The sequence below is a fragment of the Lissotriton helveticus genome, chromosome 4_1, assembly GCF_964261635.1.
Source record: "Lissotriton helveticus chromosome 4_1, aLisHel1.1, whole genome shotgun sequence".
NCBI classification, from domain to species: domain Eukaryota; kingdom Metazoa; phylum Chordata; class Amphibia; order Caudata; family Salamandridae; genus Lissotriton; species Lissotriton helveticus.
In genome coordinates, this window is record NC_136063.1 from 1,747,642,494 (window position 1) to 1,747,660,975 (window position 18,482).

The window sequence follows — 18,482 nt, forward strand, 5'->3', positions numbered from 1 at the left end:
TTGGGTTATGCCTATACAGTATACCCAGAATCTATGATTTTTGGATTACCCAGTTTTAGACTTTTTACTATGGGTGAGTCTCACTAAAGGTATCCCACCCACTGCAATCACATGGGAAATGGACTGCTTGTATTTTCTGCCAGTGTCCACCTCTTAAAATAAGACAGCTGTGATGCAGCTAGGTAAAGGATCACTTGGCGTGTTACATGTGAACACAGGTGCACATGAGTGTGCACATGTGAGAGCTGCACAAGTGAGACTGCTGTCTTGTGCATCCTGATAACTGGGCACAGATACCCTAGCACAGAGGGGACTCTGTAGAAATAGATGTTGACCTGTGTTAGCTCTTATAATGTTAGTGTACACTCATATAGAAGGTCAGTGTGATTTACTGTTTTGCTGCAGCAACACGTTATTAGTATTACATGCATAGGGAGAAAGCTGCCTTAGAGAGCAGCTTTGCTTCCCTTTGGCTCACAAAGTTCAATGCCATTCAAAATAGGATGGAACATTTGTGAGAATATCAAATCTGAGAGTTGCAAAGGGGATGTCTGTACAACTTATGAGTTATCCAGGATCATTATATTTTTCTAGCTCAACTCAGGATTAGAGCAGAGGCGTTTTGGTCACCCTGCTGAGCATGTTAATAGCATGTCTCTCCAGCAGCAGGAACCAAGGCCGCTCCACACAAAAGGAGTAGTTAAAAGTGCTTCCCTCAGCTCCTGAGCTGGAAAAGGTGGGGATAAAAATCTGCATTTGTTAATTACTTGGCTTGCCACACAGCACAAGCGCAGAGGACAGCCCAGGACCACGGACCAAAACAGTAATTGCAGGCACCTGCAGCCAGCACAAGAAGGCTCTCCTCTTTGAACTTTTAATGAGAAGTGCCCCAGCAGTAAAGTTAGTGAGGAGCGTAGCTGAGTCCCCAGAGGCAGATATGATTAGAGATTCCTGGATCATGCCATCCTAATCTGTCCTCACTGACTCACATGGATATTGAGTTGGTGCAATAAGAGACAATTATAAGGGTTTTGAGTCCTCACTATAGTTGTGGTACGGGCTGAATTTACTTAAAACTACATTTCCCAGAATCCCTTCACGAGCGAGCAGATGATCCAATTATATCCGCATTTATATGCAAAAGTTATTTTCCGCTTCGGGTCGCTGACAGCTCCCAAACAGCGAGCGAACGACAACAATTTTGCAGAACGCTTTGAGGAATTCTAAAAAGTAAGACTTGCAATTTCAGGTATTGTTTAATGGGCTAGTAGATAACACGAGGAATGCCTGAAGTCAAGCCGTTGCATCGATTAGTATTTGTGCTTGTTTCAATACAAGTGAGCCATGGGCGTCCGCAGAAATTTTTCCAGGGGGGGGCGGGGGGGGGGGCAAACCTGGCAAATGAAGGGGCATGGCTAATGTTAATCAATAGGGGCGGGACTAAAATGGCAGACAATCAGGATCGGGTAATACTCAGGCCAGGCTGAGAAAAACAAGCATTGGCATAGCCAATAGGTCTCGCCTTTGGGACCTTACAAGTATTTAGTTCTGCAGCAGTCCCAAAGGCGAGACCTATTGGCTATGCCAATGCTTGTTGTTATATCTGGGCATGTTGAGAGGCTAGGGGACTGCGTCTCGATGTCGGGTTGGGAGCAATGACCTACTCAATTTGAATGCGTAGGAAATACAACTGGAGGCGTGAAATGAAAGTTTCACTACTAGGAAAACCAGGAAGGTAGAAAGTTAGGCTGGTTAGAAAGGTAAGGAGAGGTAGAGGCAGGCATGGTGGTGAGGGGAGAAACAGATGCATGCTAGGAGAGCGCTTAGAGGCAGGGAGGCAAAATGGGAATAGGCATTGAAAGGTAGGTCGGATAAAGACCGTAGTGAGGCAAACAGAAGGGTTGCGAGGGGTGAAGGGTAGACAAAGAAGTGAGGTGTGGAAGAAAAAGATTCAGGTGCAGAGATAGGTAAATCAAATATGGAGAGGGGAGAATAACGCACTCGTAGAACAAGAGAGGGCCAGGTAGAGAGGGCGAGGTGTGTCAGAGACAGGTAGAGACAGCTGAGGAAGAGGGAATAATGAAGACTCAGGTAGACAGGTGAGGTAGAGGGGGGTGCGTTGATATAAAGGAAGTGCAGAGATGTGTCAGAGAGCTGTTACTGAAGAGGAAAAGAAGTAGAGGTATTGAGAAAAGAGTAAGGTACTAAAAGAAGTAAGGGGTTGAACAGAGGTAGAAAGAATTGAAGGGGAGAGAACACGTAGAAGATGAATCACAAAAATAAAAAAGCAACAGATGGTCAGGGTTTAACAGCGCATAGTCCAGATGGCAAATATTAGGAAAGCAAAATATTATAATCAAAGTGGCATCAAAGGAATCAAAGACAGCTACCACCTAACGCTGTCAAAAACAGCAATTACCACGTAATGCCGTCACAATAAGGAGATTAAAGTAGATTCCCTGAGCACAAAGTACATGTATCTGTGAGTACTACAGATAATATTGATTTTCACAAATAATTGTCCATATCAACACATCCAAGTTGTGAAGAAATCCTTATTTTTATTCTTAGTCCATAGGTTTTCTTGAAGACTTGTAGATACAGCAATACAATCTTGATACAGTTTGAAACAGCCAAACGCCAACACGTGTTTCGTCAGGGGAAGTTATACCCAATGACTTCTTCAGGGCTGTAATAACAAATACGTACCCAATATATAATGTCCAAAAAGAATTTTTAGAGCCAAAATTAACAAAAATTATACCAAAATGACATAGGTTAAGCCCATAATCCAGGAAAGAGAAAAGAAAGAAAAGACGAAAAGAGAAAAAATCAATACCCAATAAGTGAAAATCAAGAAAGAAAAAGAGACACAAATAACCAAGAATGTATAAACAACCAAACAGTGCCACCACATAACGCATAGCAACACCACATAAAATCAAGAATAAATTATCAAAGCCAGAACCACACTGTGTGAAACAATTAATCTGACTACTTCAACCATAAGAGTGCTCAGGTACCTACACCTAAAAATACATAACTAGAACTCACCCTTGGTAGTTCTCACTTACAGCTTTATCAAGTTCTGATCGTATCAGACCACTATGTTTGAAATTCTAAAAAAGGGAATTTGAAGTAAAAAATGAAATATACTAAAACATCTGAAGCTAATACTTCTATACAAAACTAACCACAGAGTAAAGTCGTTAGATTCTCTTACCCTTAAAACGCTCTCAAGAACCGTTCCAGAAACAATGTCATTCAATTGTAATTCGGTAATAAACACCAGGCAGAATCCGCCTTCACACTAAGGAACCATCATAAATATCTGAAAGAATATAATAAATTCGTACAGACATAAATTAGTTTATGCCCAATTACAATGCCGTTTTATATCTACAAACATTGTTATTGATGTAAGGACCCATATACATAATCACTAACTGGTCCATGTGGTTGTAGCGTATTTGCTTTATCACAATTGTACCTAGTCATACCAACATAATTAAACAAGTTAAAATACCAGACCCGCATCTTTATGCTAGGATCTGTGAAAGATTTAATCTATAAAACGACATTACTGTCACATCACTCACCTCGGGTATTCCCAGCGCCCTCAAGTCAACAGTTCTGTATCCAAAATCGGCGTGTGTTACTCGCGCCATCTTGGATCAGTATGTTATAACCAAAACCATAGAAAGCAAAAACGGACTTATTCAGATCGGAACGTATTACAAATTACAAATATTACGTCTATAGTGGTGCTATACATCGCTATTAGGGCGGATGATCCACATCGCAACTGCTGTATAATATAGAGACATATCGAAAATACAGCAATTCATATTTGGAAACCTCCAAATGTAAATATGTCAAAGACAGCCACTTGTGATGACGCATCTGTCAAGACAGCTCCTCAGTAATAACGGCACCATATTGCAACGAACCGATTATAATTATACAAAGTAAGTGATGGTAAATAATAATACCAATTTACCAATGCAACACTACACTTTTAGTAATGATGTCTTCTGTGGTCAATTCTAGTCAACACTGAAACAGTTATAGATATAAAACTTATTAATTTTTAAGAGAGATTTCAAGTTCAAAAGATTTTTTTAACTCGCATTAACAAGTTAAGTAAATCTACCACATATATACAAAATTCAATACAAAGCCTATAGAGTGATATATGTCGCTAAATAGGAACACTATCAATAGCTCACCACAGAGTAAAAATACTCAATTGAGTCTGGTGCTGAGGTGCCAAAGAATTTAAAAGAAGGAGAGCAGTAGTAATAAGAAGTGAATATTAATAAGATAATATATACAAGAAAGAGTTGAAAGAAAAGAATGAAAAAGAGGAGAGAGAACCAAAAGAGAAGAAAAAGAACAAATATCAGCAATATGCACATGTATCTAACATAGTGATAAACTACATATTCTCTATACATATTTACATCTTGGAACCTCCTATGTGTAACACACCCCATAACCTCAATAATGGGGAATAGGCATATTAACACAGAAGAAAGGCAAATTGTGCATCCATGTATATTAATAACAAGAGAAAAAATGATATTGATCTATTGGAACTCTTCACATAAGTATGTTTAAACAGTTAGAAATGAAGAGAAATACATTGGGATCACTCATCTCCCCAAAAAGTATTGTAATTCCGAATCAATATTAATCCCCTGCTCAACTGCACGAAGCTTGAGTATCCAACGTGCCTCACATTGGCGTAGACGTAGTTCCCTGTTACCACCTCTAGCATCATGCGGTATACTTTCTATACCATGGAAGGAAAACGATTTACTGTTTCCCTGGCTAGGACATTCATGTGCATGTATTGCTAGTGGATAACGTCCATCCATATTTTTTAACGCTCTAAAATGTTCAGAATACGTTCCCTAAGGCATCTTATGGTACTGCCCACGTAAATTTTAAAACACTTACATCTGATAATGTAAACAACATACTTGATATCACAGTCAATATGTTGGTAAATTTTGTAGACTGGTAAGTTGTTATATTGAAATTCCTTGATACCATGTTCTGCTAATCTACACATACTACATCTGCCACATTTATATGAGCCACAATTCAAATTGCTTAACCAATTTCGGTCCCTACTCTTGGTTATGGGGTAACTAGGACTAATAAGTCCCCTCAAGGTTGTACCCCTACGATATGTGACACTAGGATGTTTAGAAATATATTGACAGATAGTTTGATCAGAGGTTATGTATTTTTAGGTGTAGGTACCTGAGCACTCTTATGGTTGAAGTAGTCGGATTAATTGTTTCACACAGTGTGGTTCTGGCTTTGATAATTTATTCTTGATTTTATGTGGTGTTGCTATGCGTTATGTGGTGGCACTGTTTGGTTGTTTATACATTCTTGGTTATTTGTGTCTCTTTTTCTTTCTTGATTTTCACTTATTGGGTATTGATTGTTTCTCTTTTCGGTCTTTCCTTTCTTTTCTCTTTCCTGGATTATGGGCTTAACCTATGTCATTTTGGTATAATTTTTGTTAATTTTGGCTCTAAAAATTCTTTTTGGACATTATATATTGGGTACGTATTTGTTATTACAGCCCTGAAGAAGTCATTGGGTATAACTTCCCCTGACGAAACACGTGTTGGCGTTTGGCTGTTTCAAACTGTATCAAGATTGTATTGCTGTATCTACAAGTCTTCAAGAAAACCTATGGACTAAGAATAAAAATAAGGATTTCTTCACAACTTGGATGTGTTGATATGGACAATTATTTGTGAAAATCAATATTCAATTCAATTCAAAAACTTTATTCGATCATTTTTGACAATAATCATAAAAGTACATATAAACATGATACAATAAAAATAAATTTTTTAAAAATCGATTGCTTTGTAAATACTCATGTTGCAAGGGGCATATTTTTCCTCAGCTGGACCGACTTTAAAATAAATACAGCGGTGAAGAAACAAATGTCCTGTGAATCAAGCGCAAATAAAAGGCTCATGGCAGATTTAATAGTGGATACATTATATCTTTTAAAAAGTGGTTTCAAATAGGTTTTACGAAGTTGAAGATAAAACGGGCATAACAATAAAAAATGTTCCGGGCTTTGCTTTGAAGTCCCATCACATGGGCATGGAGAAATAGTGTGAGTCTTAATGTGCGGGTATGCTACAAGCGTATGAACGGTCCCCATCTGCAGTCTTGTCAAGACATATTGGTGGGAGCGGATGGTAACCGTTTTGAGGTATCCTGCAAAACCCGAATCCAACATGTTATACTTTTCATAAAAAATATGTGTAGAATGCAGAGAAATGGCAACATTACGCTTTGAAATCCTGGCCCTCATAAAAACTTGTTTGAGTTCTTTCTTAGGGATGTCTATGACTCTGGAGGGGTTATCACAAACATGTAGTTTAAAGACATCCTTAAATACACGGATAATGTAATTGAGCCAGGGGATACGGGAGCACTTGTCCATATGGAGACAGTCTGAAATGATCTTTCTAGTGAACCCTGTCTGCTCCTTAGACCAAATGGATCTCCACACCAGAAGTGGTTTTAGGCTTATTAGATCAGTAAGGTATTCCAGGCCAACCTCCTGGTGGATCAGGTTGGTTGAAGCGGAGGATGGTAAACAAAGGAGTTTTTTCACAAATTTATTTTCCTCCACCTGGAGCATATTGTGGTTACAGTGGCCCCATACCCCTGAACCATAAAGGGCCAGGGCTACACATTTATGACGGTATAAATGCAACATATCAGGTATACGCCTGGATCCTAACTTGGAGGCAAACTTAAAAATACCAAAGGCACACCTGCCCATTTTAGCTCTTACATTGGTCACTTCAGACGCCCATATGCCCCTACTATTAAAAGTAATACCTAGGTAGCAAAATGTATCCACTACTTGTATTATTTGATCCCTGACTGTAAAGGGTCTTACATTTTTAATTATCTTGCCACAGGCCATAATAAAAGTTTTTGAATTGTTGATCTTTAATTTCCTCCCATTAATATAATCTACAAATTTATCCATGAGTCTCTGCAACCCGACAGGGGTTCTCGAGAGCAAGACCGTGTCATCGGCATAAAGCAATACTGGGATAGGTATGCCGTCAACAGTCGGTGCATCAGCACTAATATCACGCAATTCAGACTCAATGGAATTGATAAAAAGAGAAAAAAGAAGAGGGGCAAGGACACATCCCTGCCTAATACCAGAGCCTACAGGGATATTAGGAGAACACTCGCCCAGTTGCCCGTAACGTATCTTTGCAGATAACTTCCTATACATTTGTGCCAGGAAATAAATAATTTCCCGTGGGGCGCCCATATCCAGCAAAGTTGACCACAGAAGACCATGGTCAACCAGATCGAAGGCACTAGAAAGGTCCGCGAAACAAAGAAACAGTGAGCCTTGCTTAGCGCGGGTATATTTGCCAATTAAGAGGTCCAGGTTTATGCACTGTTCTATTGTGCCTAACCCCTTGCGGAATCCAAACTGGGAGTCCGCAAGGATACCCTTTTCTTCGACCCAGTCCTCCAAACGGCTCAATAACACCCTGCTCATGATTTTAAGGGAGGCAGTAAGGAGAGAGATAGGGCGATAATTTTTTGCCTCTCCTCTCTCTCCTTTTTTATAGATAGGGATGATAATGGACTCCCCCCAGTCCTGGGGGGCCGAGGTCAAAGCTACTGCATTAAACACCTTGGTCAGTAATGGACTCCAAAGGGATACCTCGGATTTATAAAGGTCCACCGGTACCCCGTCGGGTCCCGGTGCCTTCCCCCCCTTACTACACCGAATGGCCATGTCCACCTCAGTAACTGTAATATTAAGGGTTAAGGGGGTGTCAATCACAACGTCCCTATCGCTCCTTGCATATAATCCATCAGGGTTAAAGATGCTAGAAAAATGTGCCACCCACTGTTCCTCGCTCACCTGTGCAGACAGTGCCGGGGATTCATCCTTCTGAAGGAATGGGCTGTTGACCGTGGCCCAAAATAGCTTGGTATCCCTAAGATCGACGGCCTTAGTCAGGTTGTCCCAGGCTTCTTCTCTAAGTTCCTGTTTCCTGGCCTTCAGGTGGAGTGTATAGTCCCTCCTTAGGGTCCTAACTGCTTCCCTATCCCTGGGTTTACAATTGAGAGCAGCTTTCAATTTTTGTAGGGATTTAGTACATTCCCTATTGAACCACCCGCAAGTTGTCCCCATACCTTTTTTCTTTGTACCAGTTAGGATTTTAACAATATTTTTGTTAATGGTATCAAAACTACCTAATATACCGGCACTATCAGTATCAGACTCAAGACAATACTCTACCTCATCTAAACAGGCTGACACTATGGTACTTAATAGACGTTCCTCATTGTGCCTACCCCATTTGATTCTAGAACCATTGGGTCTATGTGGAACAACATCTGACACTGTATCATGCGACGCCTTTATCTTATCCCCCCACAGAAATAAATTCATTGTTAAGCAATTGTGGTCACTAAGGGCTAGGTCAACACTTTGGGGGGTGGTACACAAAGCAGTAATACTGGTGGAGACAATGAGGTAATCAATAACCGTCGCACAGTTCCTACCTATAAAGGTTGGTACCGGATTTCCCTCATTATCTTCCGCCGGTAACATAATACATAGGTCCAATTTAAGCATGAGAGTATTGAGAGAATCGCCATAGGCCGTGTGTAGAAAATGTGCCTGGTCTTCACCCTCCTCCCCACCATAACCACATACCCTCCTGCCAACAAAAGGACACATATGAATGTTGAAATCACCTCCCCACAAAATTTCAAACGGTACCCTAATTCGACCACACAACTTTTCAATCTCCATATCGAGTTCATCCACTATAACAGTGTTTGAGTGGTTAAAGACATTGTTATAATGATTTATTACTAGGACATTTCGCCCATCCCTATGTTGTAACCATAACAACTGCGAATGCAGGCCAACAGTAAGATGAGTTTTCACTCGCACCGGCAACCCAACGGACAGCAGTATCACCAAACCTCCACTAGCTCTACCCCTATTAGAGGGCTGGGCTGGGCAGTTATAGGCAACATAACCATCAAGGCGGACATCTTCAGTTACCCAGGTCTCCTGGAGACATAGGATATCAAATTGGGTTACAAACTCTAGCCACCCTAAACATATCGCCTTATTATTCCACCCGGCAATATTCCAACTTCCCCACCCAATCCTTCCCACAGAGGATCTTGAAGGTCTAGAGGCAACAATGGGCGGAGGGCCCATATAAGGGGGGGGTACGTCCCTAATCAAGGGGTCATCTGGTAGCCGGGGGATAATACCACTCACCGGCAGGCCCGTAGGGGGTGTGGTGACATCTTCCAGGGTAAGGAGGTTCAGGTTGCCTTGAGGCTGCCCAATTCTCCCTTTGTTGCCGCTGATGGTACAAGCAGCATTTGACCCGGTAGGCAGATTATCCTTAATAAGCCCTCTCTCCACCAAACTTCTGTCCATATCCCCCCCGCCATCTCCACATGTTCCCTCACCCACCTCCCCGGTGACCTGCTGGCTTCAGTCACACTCCTCCAAATCGTTAAACAGGTCGAACCTGTTGGTGGTCTCCAAAGGCGTAAATGGTTTAAGATGGTCCATTCTCCTATAAGAGGAGGAATTATGCCTTGGGGCCACGATGTTCCACCCATATGGGTCTACTGCTGCTGCAACATAGTGCCCTGATAATGGGTATACATTATTATACACTGGAGGGCCGTAGGAGTTTGAATACATATGCCTGAGTAAAGGTGGTGGGGCTGGCGGAAATGGGTATAGAGGGGGAAACACCACTGAGCGTGGATAAAAATATGTAAGTGGGCGAGGGGTGATATGATTGCTATCTTGGTCGGGGGACCAGTTAAGTATGAAATGGACAGCGTTCTGGTCTCTAAAATTTATGACCACCACGTCACCCTCTACATCCTTGGCTCTTCCTCCCAGCCAGGGGAGGCGACGAACATGGACAATATCGCCGTTGATGTTATTAGGGATCGGCCTATACATGCTCAACCAATGCGTTATTTTATTCTTTAGTTGAGCAAAACCCTTGCGTCGGTTCACCTCCAACTCTGGCACCCCGGTAAGGACTACCACGAAAGGCACTGCTTCCGGTGGAAGTTCTGGGAGGGGGGCCTTACTATGGTTCCCCCGTAGGGGCCTCCCCGGCCCCCTATTCCTCCTCTGGTCCCCAGGAGCTTGTCCTGTGCTCCTCATTGACCCACTAGCAGGTACAGCAGGGGGCAATGTAGGTTTACTCTTTGGCAATACAGATGTAACTTTAGATATGCTTTCACTAGGGATATGTGGTATAACCACGGTCTGTGCAGGGGCAAGTGCAGGGGTTACAACAGGGGTGCTTGAAGGGGTTGGTAAAAGGATAGTTTGTAGAACAGGGTTAGGAAGGACCTTAGTGGTGGCTGACTTGTTACCCATATCCCGCTCTATCTTCCCTAGCCTATCATCCATTTTATTAAGTCTTTCTACGATAGCAAGAGTGTATGTCCTTATTATACACTCTATACTATCCAGCAAGGCGAGGTTTGGGGATTCCTGTAGTATCACACCCGTAGATGTATTGTCAATGCTGGCCTCCAGTACTTTGGGCGTGGGGCTTATGTGTATAGGTGATATTACCATGGTCCCCTGTGCCGGTGCTGGTGCCCGCTCCCCCCCTGATTTAATATTGGCTTTATTTGCTTTAATCCCAAAATCGGCATGATTTAATTTGCGCTGCGCTATATCGATCTTTTTCCGCCGTTTTTTATTTAGTGGCGGGCCATAAGTTTTAGTAGGCATAACTTTTTTGGCCCTACTCCTAGCTGGTATATTTGGCCTCTGAATAGGGGTTATCTGTGCCTTAGTAACAATTGTAGTCTTAGTTAAATTGGGATTAATAGGATCAGTAGGGGCATTCACAGTATTCTGTTGCTCAATAACGTTTATAGGCGTACACTCTCTAAATATTAATGGAACATTATCCTGGGAAAAAATACAGTCAGTCTCTGTTAAAGTCCCCTCAGAGGTATTGATGGTCAGTAAGGGCGAATCAGGTAGTGTCCTATTTTTCATACTTTCCACCGAGCGTCGACGCTCGGCCCGTCGTTCCGCTAGACTCGAGGTGCTAGGGGTATCCATAACAGTTTTCTTAAAATAATTGTCTAATGACCCATTTATCAAACTCACTGGCTTATCTTGAACGACAAGTTCCGGAGTTAGGGCTTCAATAGACATTTTAGACAGCAAAAAGATACCCCTGTGGGCTTACAGTAATAATCCTACCCGCGTTAATATTCGGTCAGAGAATGTGGCCTCGCCCAGCCTTTTCCGGCCTCTGAGGGCCTCAGACGGCCCGCTCTTTGCCCGGTCTTCGCCCCAGTTAGCGTCCCGCTGTCCGCGGGAGAAGGCGGGATTAAGTAGGGAGTGTTGGGGGTGGGAAGAGACACCAGCTGCGCTCTGATCTTGAATGCGCTGTGGATGCTGGGTCTCGCAGTCCCGTCCCGGCCCCCGCAGGCGGCAATCCCTTGTAGATAGCTCCTGGAGCGGAGCTCCTCCGGTGGACGGCAAGCAAGGGAAACAGGCAAGTAGCAGGCAGGCAAGGTTGAACAGGCGGCACCCGTAGAGCAGGGTCCGCAATCCGCTTTATGCCTGCGGGAGTGCTGGGGGCGGGAAGAGACACCAGCTGCGCTCTGATCTTGAATGCGCTGTGGATGCTGGGTCTCGCAGTCCCGTCCCGGCCCCCGCAGGCGGCAATCCCTTGTAGATAGCTCCTGGAGCGGAGCTCCTCCGGTGGACGGCATGCAAGGGAAACAGGCAAGTAGCAGGCAGACAAGGTTGAACAGGCGGCACCCGTAGAGCAGGGTCCGCAATCCGCTTTATGCCTGCGGGAGTGCTGGGGGCGGGAAGAGACACCAGCTGCGCTCTGATCTTGAATGCGCTGTGGATGCTGGGTCTCGCAGTCCCGTCCCGGCCCCCGCAGGCGGCAATCCCTTGTAGATAGCTCCTGGAGCGGAGCTCCTCCGGTGGACGGCAAGCAAGGGAAACAGGCAAGTAGCAGGCAGGCAAGGTTGAACAGGCGGCACCCGTAGGGCAGGGTCCGCAATCCGCTTTATGCCTGCGGGAGTGCTGGGGGCGGGAAGAGACACCAGCTGCGCTCTGATCTTGAATGCGCTGTGGATGCTGGGTCTCGCAGTCCCGTCCCGGCCCCCGCAGGCGGCAATCCCTTGTAGATAGCTCCTGGAGCGGAGCTCCTCCGGTGGACGGCAAGCAAGGGAAACAGGCAAGTAGCAGCAGGCAAGGTTGAACAGGCGGCACCCGTAGAGCAGGGTCCACAATCCGCTTTATGCCTGCGGGAGTACCGGGGGCGGGAAGAGACACCAGCTGCGCTCTGATCTTGAATGCTCTGTGGATGCTGGTTCTCGCAGTCCCGTCCCGGCCCCCGCAGGCGGCAATCCCTTGTAGATAGCTCCTGGAGCGGAGCTCCTCCGGTGGACGGCAAGCAAGGGAAACAGGCAAGTAGCAGGCAGGCAAGGTTGAACAGGCGGCACCCGTAGAGCAGGGTCCGCAATCCGCTTTATGCCTGCGGGAGTGCTGGGGGCGGGAAGAGACACCAGCTGCGCTCTGATCTTGAATGCGCTGTGGATGCTGGGTCTCGCAGTCCCGTCCCGGCCCCCGCAGGCGGCAATCCCTTGTAGATAGCTCCTGGAGCGGAGCTCCTCCGGTGGACGGCAAGCAAGGGAAACAGGCAAGTAGCAGGCAGGCAAGGTTGAACAGGCGGCACCCCTAAATCAATATTATCTGTAGTACTCACAGATACATGTACTTTGTGCTCAGGGAATCTAATTTAATCTCCTTACGTAGAAGATGAATGTCGGGGTAAAGTGAGCGATCAGGCAGTGAGTGTGAGGAGTGGGATACAGAGGGATATGTGGCATTGAGCGCAAGGTGTGGTGTACAGAGGAATATGTGGCTGTGAGAGCGAGGTGTGGGCTACAGAGGATATGTGGCAGTGAGCGCGAGGTGTGGGGTTCAGAGGGATATGTGGCAGTGAGTGCGAGGTGTGAGGTACAGAGGGATATAAGGCAGTGAGCACGAGGTGTGGGGTACAGAGGGATATATGGCAGTGAGCTCAAGGTATGGGGTACAGAGGGATATGTGGCAGTCAGCGCGGGGAGCGGGGTACAGAGGGATATGTTATGGCATTGAGTGCAAGGTGTAGGGTACAGAGGGATATGTTTTGGCAGTGAGGGCATCATGTGGGGTACTGAGGGATATGTTGTGGCACTGAGCACGAGGTGTGGGGTACAGAGGGATATCTTGTGGCAGTGAGCGCAAGGTGTTGGGTACAGAGGGATATGTTGTGGCAGTGAGCGCAGCATGTGGGGTACAGAGGGATATCTTGTGGCAGTGAGCGCGAGGTGTGGGGTACAGAGGGATATGTTATGGCAGTGAGCGCAAGGTGTGGGGTACAGAGGGATATGTTGTGGCAGTGAGCGTGAGGTGTGGGGTACAGAGGGATATCTTGTGGTAGTGAGCGCGAGGTGTGGGTTACAGAGGGATATGTTGTGGCAGTGAGCACGAGGTGTGGGGTACAGAGGGATATGTTATGGCAGTGAGCGCAAGGTGTGGGGTACTGAGGGATATCTTGTGGCAGTGAGCGCAAGGAGTTGGGTACAGAGGGATATGTTGTGGCAGTGAGCGCGAGGTGTGGGGTACAGAGGGATATCTTTTGGCAGTGAGTGCGAGGTGTGGGGTACAGAGGGATATCTTGTGGGAGTGAGCATGAGGTATGGGGTACAGAGGGATATCTTGTGGCAGTGAGCGCGAGGTGTAGGATACAGAGGGATATAAGGCAGTGAGCGCAAGGTGTGCAGTACAGAGGGATATGTTGTGGCAGTGAGTGCAAGGTGTGGGGTACAGAGGGATATAAGGCAGTGAGCGGAAGGTGTGGGGTACAGAGGGATATAAGGCAGTGAGCGCCAGGTGTGGGGTACAGAGGGATATAAGGCAGTGAGCACGGGGAGTGGGGTGCAGGGGGATATGAGTCAGTGAAACACAGGGTCGGGACGTCCTGCCAGACATGACAGGGTGCATACTGGTAGATAGATATGTTATTGACATGAGTCTGTGTATGTTTTAGTAGGATCTGAAATCCGGGCTATGCTGCAACCTCAATTTTTGACTTGGGAGGATAATTTTTATTTATAAAGTTTTATATGGCGCGAACAAGAACCCGAAGGTTATCAGAGCGCTTTACAAAAGGTTATCAGAGAGCTTTACAAAAGGGTGGAAGGAAGGTCAAAAACCCAATATCCACATCAAGTAAGAATACACAACATGAATAATCGCATGATTCACAGACAAATGACACAAAGGGGAGTGACACAAAAAATAAATTCAAGCTTTTGGGCTAGGTATCCTGTCGTGGGAGAGCCTCAAGAAGTGCTAACACTTTCCTCCTGAAACCATACAAGTATAATATGGGTCTGGTAGCTTAGTTGACTAATGTGTCCACTGTGGGGGCCTAAGTTTAACCTCATGGCCACAGGTTCAAACCGCGGTGGGTCCACTCAGCCTATCATCCTTCTGAGATCCATAAAATTAGTACCATTGAATGGATAACAATAAACATCTGTTATTCAGTGCCAAGATACCCTTCTGGGTGAAGGTGCGCTTTACAACTACACGTTATGTTATAAATAGGATTCGCTGCCCATCTGGAGGGAACAGGTGTTATATAGCTACCACTTTAGTTTAGTCCCCTAACACCTCACAACTGGACTACCTCTGTACCAGTAGGCAGCTCTATCTAAGTAAACCTCTGCTTCTTTCGTCTACCTCTTTCCTCTGTCTTGTTTCAAGTGCCTGGTCTCATCCCAGGCTCAAAACTTTACAGCGTGGTTGGCCCAATGGCTGCAGTCAGTAACTGAAAGCATAACAGAAACAAGAAGACATTGCACTGAACTTGCATAGAAAATTATAACTAACAGCCGATTACAACGATATTTTCGATGCCCTTCTTTCACACCGCATCCTCCATCACACTGCCAGGAAGTTCAACCAAAGTGAAGAGAAGAGTGACACCAAAACGCTTTTTATAATGTACTTTGGCCCCTCAAAAGGGTGCACTGTATAAATGCTACAGTACAATACTGTATGCTGATTAGGCTCATGTTAATTCCCCAGTCAGATACGGCAGCCAATAAATCAAGAGAAAGGAACATGAGTCGACGACGGGTGTTTTGCTGCTGCTCTGAACAAATTTAGATCAAGCCTTGTCAATAGCGGAGAGCAATGGATTTAATTCTGTAGTCTCCCCCACTTACAAGCCACATTTTACATGGCCTGCTCTTCCTCCTCGCATTTGCTGCAACAGGTGGGTCAGCTTATGAAGTAATCATACCATTCATGACAGTAGACAGTACAATCATGCTAAAGCTCAGGTGTCCACTTAACCAAATAGCTTATTCAAAGCTTTTTGAAAAAGGATGAGAAATAGCATTCAAAGTCAACTTCTAAATGATTTATAGTATGGTTGACCATCTTACTGAGCCATAATGCATCGATTCCCCCCGGAACTTCATTCAGAAGACCTCTTGCTCTCAGGCTACACAGTGTTAAAAGGAGGTCTTGGTGTCCAGACCTAACCACTCGTGCTTGTGGCGCGCGGCTCAAACCGGCCATTGTCATTCTGTTTGTGATAATCAGCCACAGACAGAATGACAATAGGCAGGAGGGGCTGCGAGGAGGGGTGCGAGGCGCCCCATCAGGGAGTTTAGGCCTCTGGCAGGGAACAGCTCTGCTCCCTGCAGGGCCCGGAATTATGGATAAAAGGCATCTGTAAAAGCATGGACAGGCGCAGGAGGGGCGCTCCAGGGGGGGGCAAGCGACCCTCCTTCCCCCCCCTGCAGACGCCCATGGAGTGAGCACGCACAGAACAATGGGGTCGCAACAGACTCATGACCTTGTAACAGGTATTTTCTTCATATCATTATATGGAAATGCATGTGAGGACAGATTTTTATACACTTGAATCAGGGAATGAAAACATTCTGTGAAGGTCATTGTGAACAAACGTCTGACCGAGCGGTCCCGTTGTAAGTAATGTTGAGATATTTTGATGCAGATTCATTTACTCTCCTAAACGCTGAGTCTGAAGGTATTTGGAGATCGTGTTCTGAAGTAGAGGTGTCTGTCCTTATTGTAGTAGGTATTAGTCATTAGTAGATGTTGTGAATTTGGCATCATATTAGTAGAGGGGCATTGGTTGTAACCATGATGTATGGATGCATTTGTTTTCAGGTAAACAAATGCTATCAGCGCATTAGTGCCCAAACCGAAAGCCGTCTGAGGTCATTTTGGTGTTTTTATTTAGTGCTTTTTGACCCACCTTTGTATGTTGTAGATAATAACAAGTCATTTTGTGTGGATATCAGTTCTGTGTCCTTAGGAGAACCCAATAAAGGATGTTGTACAAGGGTCGAAACGAATTGACCACGTTTTTGTGTGCCTACTGTCATAATCATTGGTTTAAATTACAGTCTGACTTCAAAATCCAGGGAATCAACATTTATATCAGTCAAGTGTTGGCAGAGGTACACTGTCCACAAAAAAAGAGCAGTTTCATTTATTTAATTGTTTATATGTGTAATTATAACCCATTTTACTTCAGTTTTTGCTCGGTTTTTGTAGAAGAGAAACCGATTTATAGGAGTTTACTATTTGTTTTTTGTGTTGTGTATTATTTATGTGTGTATTTATTTTAATTTATTTATGTTTGTATCCACTGATGTGTATGAAATGGTTTAGGTGGGAGGGTAGAACACTTTTGATTTAATTCGGAATTTTGTCTTTAATGTGACAAAAATATCAAAAAATAGAAGTGTTTGTACAATGGTGCAAAAAAAGATTAAACATTGATCGCTTTTATTAAATATAGTGAGTATGGATTAATTTGACTTTCAAAGGTTTAGTCAGGTTTGGCATTGGTGTATTCATGATATCTGAAACTGTCCTGGCATGGTGAACAGAAGGGTTGGAGAGGGGATGTGGCACCCCAAAATTGGTTGTGGTGCCTGGCTTCTAGAACCTTCTACTCACTGTACAAAATTATTACACAAAGTTGGTAGTTTGTGTTCTTCACTGCTGGAACCTGGGACTGTGACAGCCACTGACAACTGGAAGAAGAAAACCTCTGATTGCCAAAAGGACTAAAGACACTGCCCCTCAGTTGCCCCAGGACTCATTGCTCTCTACGTGCCAGTGAGGCTGGCCCCTTTACTCCTTCTGGGGACCGGTTGCGGAAAGGTCAGCTCTTGTGCACCCAGGAACAAAGAACAGGGGGGAACTGACACATGGGAGTAAAATGAGCCCAAGATTGTCCAAATCGGCACAACTGGGACCGAGTTATGAAGTTGCTAAGATTGTGACCTTTGAGCCTTTTTAGGGCACACCGTCTGTAGGGCTCTACTGCACTGCCCTTAGATTATGCTGGGTCAGGGCCCAGTTGTTGGCACAGGATTGATTTGTTACCTTCCATCAGTGAGTGGGCTAGCGTGGGGTCCCCTTTCACCGGGCCCCCAAAGTCCTTGTGGATGACACAAAAACAAATGGAGGGCATTGCACTCCCACAATAGTGGTGGCCTCAGCCCTCTTCCCTGTGCCCATGTCTGAGGGAGCCAGTGGCCACCGCAAACCTAACTCCCTCCTCTCATGGAGTGGGCAGGAGGAAACAGTGTTGCCGACTGCTGCTCTGGCAGAATAGACTGCCTGCTGGGCATGGAGCCAGCTGGGGCAGCCGGAAGTGGTTTCCTCAAGCTGCCCCCATCAAGCCAGCAGGTTGGGGATCCTGGGTGGGATCGGGTACGCCTAAAAACAAACAAAAAAGTTATGCGGCTCTCTCTGGCATAGCAGGAGCACGACTAACAAAATATTTACCACTTCAGCCTGGAATGCCCCATAATGCCCTGCCGGCAGGCCATGTAATGGCCCAAGGAGAACAGACAATGAATCTGGAAGGTTCTATGGGGGCTATAAGAGCTACAGCAGGTTCCCAGAACTAATGTTTGATAAACTGACCATATATTTGTGGGATCAGTAAATCCAAAAAGTGCTACCAAAGCTGGAGTGCATTGTTCTCTTGCATTTGCCTCTATTGTTGCATTTTATGTGGCCCCAAGGTATCTAAATAAGATACATTGAGTGCAGTGCCCTTTAAGGGTTAATTCTATAATTGTCTGACAGTATATTAGAATCATGCAAACATGTTATGTTCATTTGAAAATGCTTTGTTAAAATAATAACGCTGATTGTGGTTACTTATGAGGGTAGGTATGCTTTATTGACATCAATACTTGCATTTACCCAAGGGTTATTAGTGATCATTGCATATATGCGCACAATGTAGTTTTTTTTTAACATGTGATTTGTTGCTTTTGTAATATGGTGG